Source organism: Myotis daubentonii, chromosome X (genome assembly GCF_963259705.1).
Source record: "Myotis daubentonii chromosome X, mMyoDau2.1, whole genome shotgun sequence".
Classification (NCBI taxonomy): domain Eukaryota; kingdom Metazoa; phylum Chordata; class Mammalia; order Chiroptera; family Vespertilionidae; genus Myotis; species Myotis daubentonii.
In genome coordinates this window covers 71,728,730-71,736,719 of record NC_081861.1, presented here as the reverse complement: position 1 = coordinate 71,736,719, position 7,990 = coordinate 71,728,730, and the positions used below count along the sequence as shown (strand labels likewise).

The following is a 7,990-nucleotide window of genomic DNA, read 5'->3' as shown; positions in this document are numbered from 1 at the left end:
CCGAGGCAGGGTGTACCAGAGAGGGCTCAGCCCAGCCAGCGGGACAGCAAGCGGGGATCTGCCTCGCCTGCGGAGAGTGAGCTTCTGCAGTGGCCCTAAGATGCATGTTGGCCCAGCGAGGAACAAGGGGGAAGGACACCGGGCAGCCCCGCAGCCCTGAGGCAGGGGTTGAGGGGCAGTGCCACCTCAGTGGAGGGGCGCCACACTGCTGGGTACCCGACTGCTGCTATTAGGAGAAGCTCCTGGCGCTGACCTGGCCTTGCCCGGGCCTCACCGACTCCTGCTCAGGAGAAGGGGGGCAGTAAAGAATGGTGGCGGGGGGCGGTGGAGAGGAAAGAATGTGGAGCATCCATGATGAAGAGGTGCTTGAGAACGAGGCTCGGAAGCCTGTTGGGGAGGTTTGTTCTGTTTGCCCCGTGGCTGCCCCTTAGGAAGGGCAGAGAGCATGGCTGTGACGGCTCCCTGTGCCCTGAGCCAAGTTTCACAGTCAACTGGAATTGGCCTCAGTTTCCTGGTCTGTAAAATGGATTAAGTGTGTCCCAGTGCCTTCGCTGAGCTTTTAGGGCCAATTGAGATACTATATTAAGAAAATGAGGACTTCCTCTTGCCAGGCATCCTCGTGGGAGTGACATCATCTTTAAACCCTGCCTGGTAATCCCTGACGCACCGCGGTGATGCCCAGGGAAGACAGGGTGACCTGGAAGTCCAACTGCTTCCTTAAGATCATCCAATTTCTGGATGATTATCCAAAATGCCTCATTGTGGAGCAGACAATGTGGGCTCCAAGCAGATGCAGCAGATCCACATGTCCCTCAGTGGGAAAACTGTGTTGCTGATGGGCAAGAACACCATGATGCGCAAGGCCATCCGAGGACATCTGGAAAACAACCCAGCTCTGGAGAAACTGCTGCCTCATATCTGGGGGGATGTGGGCTTTGTGTTCACCAAGGAGGACCTCACTGAGATCTGGGACATGCTGCTGGCCAATAAGGTGTCAGCTGCTGCCTGTGCTGGTGCCATTGCCCTGTGTGAAGTCACTGTGCCAGCCCAGAACACTGGTCTGGGGCCATAGAAGACCCCCTTCTTCCAGGCTTTAGGCATCACCACTAAAATCTCCAGGGCACCACTGAAATCCTGAGTGATGCACAGCTGATTAAGACTGGAGACAAAGTGGGAGCCAGCGAAGCCACACTGCTGAACATGCTGAACATCCCCCCCTTCTCCTTTGGGCTGATCATCCAGCAGGTGTTTGACAATGGCGGCATCTACAACCCAGAAGTGCTTGACATCTCAGAGGAAACTGCATTCCTGCTTCCTAGAGGGTGTCCGCAATGTTGCCAGTGTATGCCTTCAGATTGGTTACCCAACTGTTGTGTCAGTACCACATTCTATCATCAATGGGTACAAGCGAGTTCTGGCTTTGTCTGTAGAGACTGATTACACCTTCCCACTTGCTGAAAAAGTCAAGGCCTTCTTGGCTGATCCATTTGCTTTTGTGGCTGCTGCCCCTGTGGCCGCCACCACCACTGCTGCTACTGCTGCGGCTGCAACCCCAGCCAAGGTTGAAGCAAAGGAAGAGTTGGAGGAGTTGGACGAGGATATGGGATTTGGTCTCTTTGATTAATTACCAAAAAAACAACCAGCTCAGCCAGCTCTATTTGAGAAACAAGGAAATAAAGGCTTACTGAGAGAGAGAGAGAGAGAGAGAGAGAGAGAGAGAGAGAGAGAGAAGAAGAAGAAGAAGAAGAAGAAGAAGAAGAAGAAGAAGAAGAAGAAGAAGAAGAAGAAGAAGTGAGAAAGAAAAGGAAGGGTGAGTAACACAAAAGGAAGATTGGAAGGAACCTGTAAACCTATTGTCACTTAAATAGGGAATATAGTCAATAGTGTTGTAATGATAGTATGATGCGAGGTGGGTACTGGAAATATCAGGGAACACTTTGTAAAGTATATGATTGTCTAACCATTATTTTGTAGCTAATATAAAACCTGAAACTAATACAAAATAATATTGAATGTAAAGAAATGAAAATAGAGTCTCAGCGCGCCTTCCTTCCAGCCCGGCCACTTCCTTGCGATCGGCTCCTCGGACTTCCGCGAGGCATGGCCCCCAAACGCCAGTCCTCGCTCCCACCGCAAGCAAAGAAACCAAAAGTGCCTCCAGCCCCCAAGCCAGAGAAGAAGCTGACGCCTCAGGATGTGCCAAAGGGAGAAAAAGAACAGCAAGAAGCGATTGAACATATTGATGAAGTACAAAATGTAATAGACAGAGTTAATGAACAAGTCAGTGAGGAGATTTTGAAAGTAGGACAGAAATATAACAAACTCCGCCAACCATTTTTTTTAGAAGAGGTCAGAATTGATCTCCAAAATCTCAAATTTTGGGGTAACAACATTTGTCAGCCATCCACAGGTGTCTGCACTGCTTGGGGAAGAGGATGAAGAGGCGCTGCATTATTTGACAAGAGTTGAAGTGACAGAATTTGAAGATATTAAATCAGGTTACAGAATAGATTTTTATTTTGATGAAAATCCTTACTTTGAAAATAAAGTTCTCTCCAAAGAGTTTCATCTGAATGAGAGTGGTGATCCATCTCAAAGTCCACTGAAATCAAATGGAAATCTGGAAAGGATTTGACAAAACGTTCAAGTCAAACACAGAATAAAGTCAGCAGGAAGAGACAGCATGAGGAACCGGAACGCTTCTTTACCTGGTTCACTGACCATTCTGATGCAGGTGCAGATGAGTTGGGAGAAGTCATCAAAGATGACATTTGGCCAAATCCATTACAGTACTACTTGGTTCCTGACATGGATGATGAAGAAGGGGAAGAAGAAGAAAAAGGAGGAGGAGGAGGAGGAGGAGGAGGAGGAGGAGGAGGAGGAGGAGGAGGAGGAGGAGGAGGAGGGTTGGAAGATATTGATGAAGAAGGGGATGAGGATGAAGGTGAAGAAGATGAAGATGATGATGAGGGGGAAGAAGGAGAGGAAGATGAAGGAGAAGATGACTAATGAACACTGATGGATTCCAACCTTTTTAAATTTTCTCCAGTCCCTGGGAGCAAGTTGCAGCCTATTTTTTTCTTTTTCTCCCCCCCCCCCATTCTTGTGCTCAGTCACCCTGTTTTTGAGGTCTCTTTTACACCATGGTTCTCACCTTATTTTGGGGGGGAGGGGATGTACCTTGAGCAGAATACAGTGAGAAAAGAATCTTTGCCCCTTTCTGTTCCAAATTCATTTTTATCCCTTCCTGTCTTAAGAAAAACTTAATGGAATCAACACCACAGTGCTCTGTGGGAAAAAAGAAAAACCTTCTGCTCACTTAGCTATGCTGGGAGCTGGAAGTGGCTAGGCCCCTGTATAGTAGTGCATAGAATTCTAGCTTTTTTCCTCCTTTCTCTGTATATTGGGATCTGTCTACTTTCTCTTGTTTAAAAAAATAAAAAAAATAAAAAAGGGGGGTTATAGAAGGTCAACAAAGGGTGGGTTTGAGATGTTTAGGTGGGTTAAGTGGGCATTTTGACAACATGGCTTCTCCTTTGGCATGTTTAATTGTAATGTTTAACAGACATCCTTGCAGTCTAAGATGACATTTTTAAAATAAAATTCTCTCCTAATGATGACTTGAGCCCAGCCACTCGATGAGAAAATCAGCAGAACCTGTAGGATCTTTTTCAGAATTGACATTTCTCTATTGTAATTTTGTTCTGTTTATTTTTTAATTTTCTTTTTGTTTCACTGGAAAGGAAAGATAATACTCAGTTTTAAACGTTAAAAGTGTACAAGTTGCTTTGTTACAATAAAACTAAATGTGTACACAAAGGATTTGATGCTTTTCTCTCAGAACATATTTCAAGTTTGACTTGTATAACGTATTGTCAAACTTTGTCAACTCCATATTTTATACGCACTTTGCAGGATGATCTCAGGGCTATGTGGGCTGAGTAAAGGGGTTTGAATCAGTATATTAATGTCTCCATAGCTGGGAAACATCATTAGTACAGTTTGTTATCAGTTTCTGAAAATTTTCAAATCATTTGGAGCACCAGATTGCTCAAACTTAGTTCTGAGTATGTTGTACCTTTAATTTTGTATATCAAATTGGCATTTTAAAAATGGGTCTATATTTACCTGAATATAATAACAGTGCCTGCCACCACCACCAGACAGACCTGGTGCTCTAATGCTGAGTTACACACAGGGCTATTGCTGGCGTGTCTTCATTGGCACTATAAAGGTGGCCCAGAAGACAGGCTCGCAGGGTAAGAAGTCCGTATTGGTGGTTAAGAAACTGAGGTTAGGCGTACTTTTGTCTCAAGTACCAGCTATTTAGCTTACTGTTCTCCAATGCGACCCGTCTGTGTGAATCTGGGCGAGATAATGGACTGTCTGCTAGATGCCATTGTGCATAGAACAACGTTATGAGAAGCTACCGAATGCCTAAGCTTTTTAATGCTGTAAAGTATAGTAGCTGAAATTAAATGCCAGCTAATTTTTTCAGAGATGAATTAATGGACAGCCTGGTCAAATTCAGAGCTATTTGATGTATAAAACATTTTATAAGTGGAACTATTCCATCAATAGGCAAAGTGTAATAAAACCTATCTAGATGGATAGTATGTAATTTCTGCACAGGTCTCTGTTTAGTGAATACATCACTGTATACTGGTCAGGAATCTTGCTCCAATAAAGGAACATAAAGAGTTTTTTTTGGGGGAAAAAAAGATATGAAAGTAGGAGTGAAATTTTTATAAATTTCAAATAAAGGCTGTAAAGGAAGGAAGGGGGAGAATACAAATAGTGTTTTTCATTTTACCACTTTATTGTCTTTTCCATACATGAAAAAGACAGTTGTCTTTATATGCCGAGCCAGCTCAGCCAAGGGTTTGGTGAGCCTGAGGAGGGGGAGAGGGTGGCAAAGGATGAAGAAATGATAGACAAAAAGAATAAGCTGGCTCTAGGTAGATCTTCCTGTGCCTGGCTGAGGCCACAGAGAGAGATCCAGACAGCAAGCTGAGCCTTTATTTTATAGCCAGAGGTAAACAAGGTAGTGGTCACCATAGTCACAATGTTCTTGTGAGTTTCACTTGTTTTGGCAGCACTTGCTGCATCTCCCACAGCCCATTAGCTACCGAGATAAGATCTAGGGAGAGTCATAAGGTCAAGCCTAATTATGCTAATAGGGCTGTGCCCTCTAAGCTGGGACTTGTTTGTGGCTTTGCCAACAGGTCAGTTTGAGGCTTAACCCTATAGCTGCTTCCTACATCTCACCCCTTTTTTATTTTTAAGCTACTATAATAAAAGTAAAACTTAAGCATCAAGAACAAAACTCTGCCTATTAAAACAATAATAAAACAATGCCAATGCAAAACCCAAACTACAGACATGTTAATAATTTAAAACTAAACATCAAGAATAAAGCTCTGGCTATTAACAAAACAATGCCAATGCAACACAGCAATAAGTGAGAAATCAAACTACAGTAACATTTTCCTACTAAATGAAAGTTTCTTTTGCTGATTTACTCAGAGTCTTCGGACTTGGCTGTGCAAGACTTTGAAGAAGACTGGCAGCTAACCAATGCTAGCATAACCAGAAACATGATTGAGGGAGTAGCTTCCACTTCTTGCTTTTCTACCATCTGCTGGGCCTCAGTTGTTAACTTCTTCAGTTGACCCCATGTTGGCACTTCAGTCCCTTGTGTAGCCTTCCTTTTCTTCTTTTTTTCCACTTTGCTGTCATCGGGGCAACGCTCAGTCTTTGGACCGATGGGACAAGGAGCTTCTCTGGGTCCATTGTGGTGACACATGTAACTCTCTAGTACCCAAATTGGCTGCACTGCTCCTTCGGAAAAGATACAAAACACAACCTCTTCCCCACATCATTACTAAATCTGGTAAAACTCTTGTCTGGTTCGTGCATCCTTCCACTGAGCTAACCTTGCAGAGGCTATTGTACAGGAGGCCTGATGCCTTTCAGCTGCTGTATGACCCTCTGCATCGCAATTCAAAATATTTAAAGTATAAAGAGCATGTAACATTCTTCTCCTCCTTTTTCTGTTTTTATAGTTGCATTTTAAGAGTAGGATTGGTGCTTTCCACTATTGCCTGAGTCCTGATCTATCACCCCAGGAAGAACTTGCCAATCCTGCGCTTCCTGGGGTGGCATGATAAAGGTTTACTGAGTCAGCTGGAAAGGCTACAGTGGGGTTAAGGATAAGGCCCCTACTGGTGGGGCTGGGGCTGGCCCTGTTTGACATTTCCCTGCCTAGAGGGCAATGGATTATAGCAAAATGCCCTAGTTTGCCACAGTCAAAGCAACCCCCTTTCTTTTTCTGCTGACCAGCGAGTAACATCTTCTTTAATAGGGAAGCTAATACTGCTCCTTGAACATAGGCTGGTCCAATGTCAGCACAAACATAAATATAATACTTCCATAATAAGTAGTCTCCAGGTGAGAGACAAGCCTTTGCAACAATATTAAGACTCTGGTAACCTTCCACTATCTGTCTTAGTTCCCCTGCCAAATCCATCCATTCCCTTTCAGGAGTGGGCTCTAGGGAGTCCTGAATCAAGGACCACAGACTAAAAGATGAGAGAGGAATTTTCCCTGGACCTTCATCTATATAATGATCGCTAAGTTGTTTTCCTACCTTCTCCCATGTCTCTACATTTACCTTTCCTTCCTCAGGAAACCATGGGCAGGTTTTACTTACAAAATCCAACAAATCGAAAAGCTGTTGATACCTCACAGAACAGCCCTGTGCTTAAGCATGGATACATATAAATTCTTTTCCTGTGATCTAAATTTCCCATGTTTTACACCTAGTTATATCACTAAACTTCACTCCTTACCTTCCTTTTTGTTTTCTGCATGTGCTTCACTGGAATGTCCTTTCACCTGACAACTGCAGTTCCCCTGAACTCAGGCCCCGCGTTGGGTGCCACAAGTGCTGTGCCAGCACAGCCAAGGGTTCCGTGAGCCTGAGGAGGGCATGGCAAAGGATGTAGAAAAGACAGACAAAGAAAATAAGCTGGGTCTAGGTGGATCTTCCTGTGCCTGGCTGAGGCCACACAGAGAGATCCAGACAGCAAGCTGAGCCTTTATTTTATAGCCAGAGGTAAACAAGGTAGTGGTCACCATAGTCACAATGTTCTTGTGAGTTTTACTTGTTTTGGCAGCACTTGCTGCATCTCCCACAGCCCATTAGCTACCGAGATAAGATCTAGGGAGAGTCATAAGGTCAATTCTAATTATGCTAATAAGGCTGTGTCCTCTAAGCTGGGACTTGTTTGTGGCTTTACAGGTCAGTCAGAGGTTTAACCCTATAGCCACTCCCTACATCTTTATATGGTGCTTTTATACTTTTCTAAGTCATTATCTCATTTGATGTTCAGGGCAACTTAAAGATAATTATTCCCTCCACTATTCTAAGACAGGAAATTTTTGTGTCTGGCCCCAATGATTCTATCATCACACCCTTATTGTAAAGCAGGATTAGTGAAACTTTCTGTGAAGGGTAATATCTATACTAATAAAAGCCTTGGGGGCGATCAGGCCAGCAGGGGTGGGCAGTTGGGGGCTATCAGGCTGGCAGGGGAGTAGATAGGGGGCAATCAGGCTGGCAGGCAGAAGTGGTTAAGGGCAATCAGGCAGGCAGGCAGGCAAGCGGTTAGGACAAGCGGTTCCAGATTGTGAAAGGGATATCTGCCAGTTCAGGGATTGGGCCTAAACTGGCAGTTGGACATCCCCCAAGGGGGTCCCAGATTGGAGAGGGAGCAGGCCGGGCTGAGGGACACCCCCCCATTAATGAATTTCATGCACTGGGCCACTAGTTGTTCTATAATTTAGTTGTAATTACAATTTGGACCTGGGAAAAATTGAGTGTAATTTCCACCTACTTCATCACCATCTTTGATCTCTCTTTATTAGTTTTGTTGTTGCTGTTTAAGCATAGGTCAGCCAAGGGTGAATTCTGTTGATTTTTGTTTGT

General features: G+C 44.4%; 2 pseudogenes; both read left to right on the top strand.

Annotated features, from left to right (window-relative positions):
• The first annotated feature begins 659 nt into the window (after nt 1–659).
• On the top strand, nt 660–1,663 carry LOC132223946 (large ribosomal subunit protein uL10-like; annotated as a pseudogene).
• Nucleotides 1,664–2,054: 391 nt separating this feature from the next.
• LOC132224080 (protein SET-like) lies at nt 2,055–3,144 on the top strand (annotated as a pseudogene).
• The last annotated feature ends 4,846 nt before the right edge of the window (nt 3,145–7,990 follow it).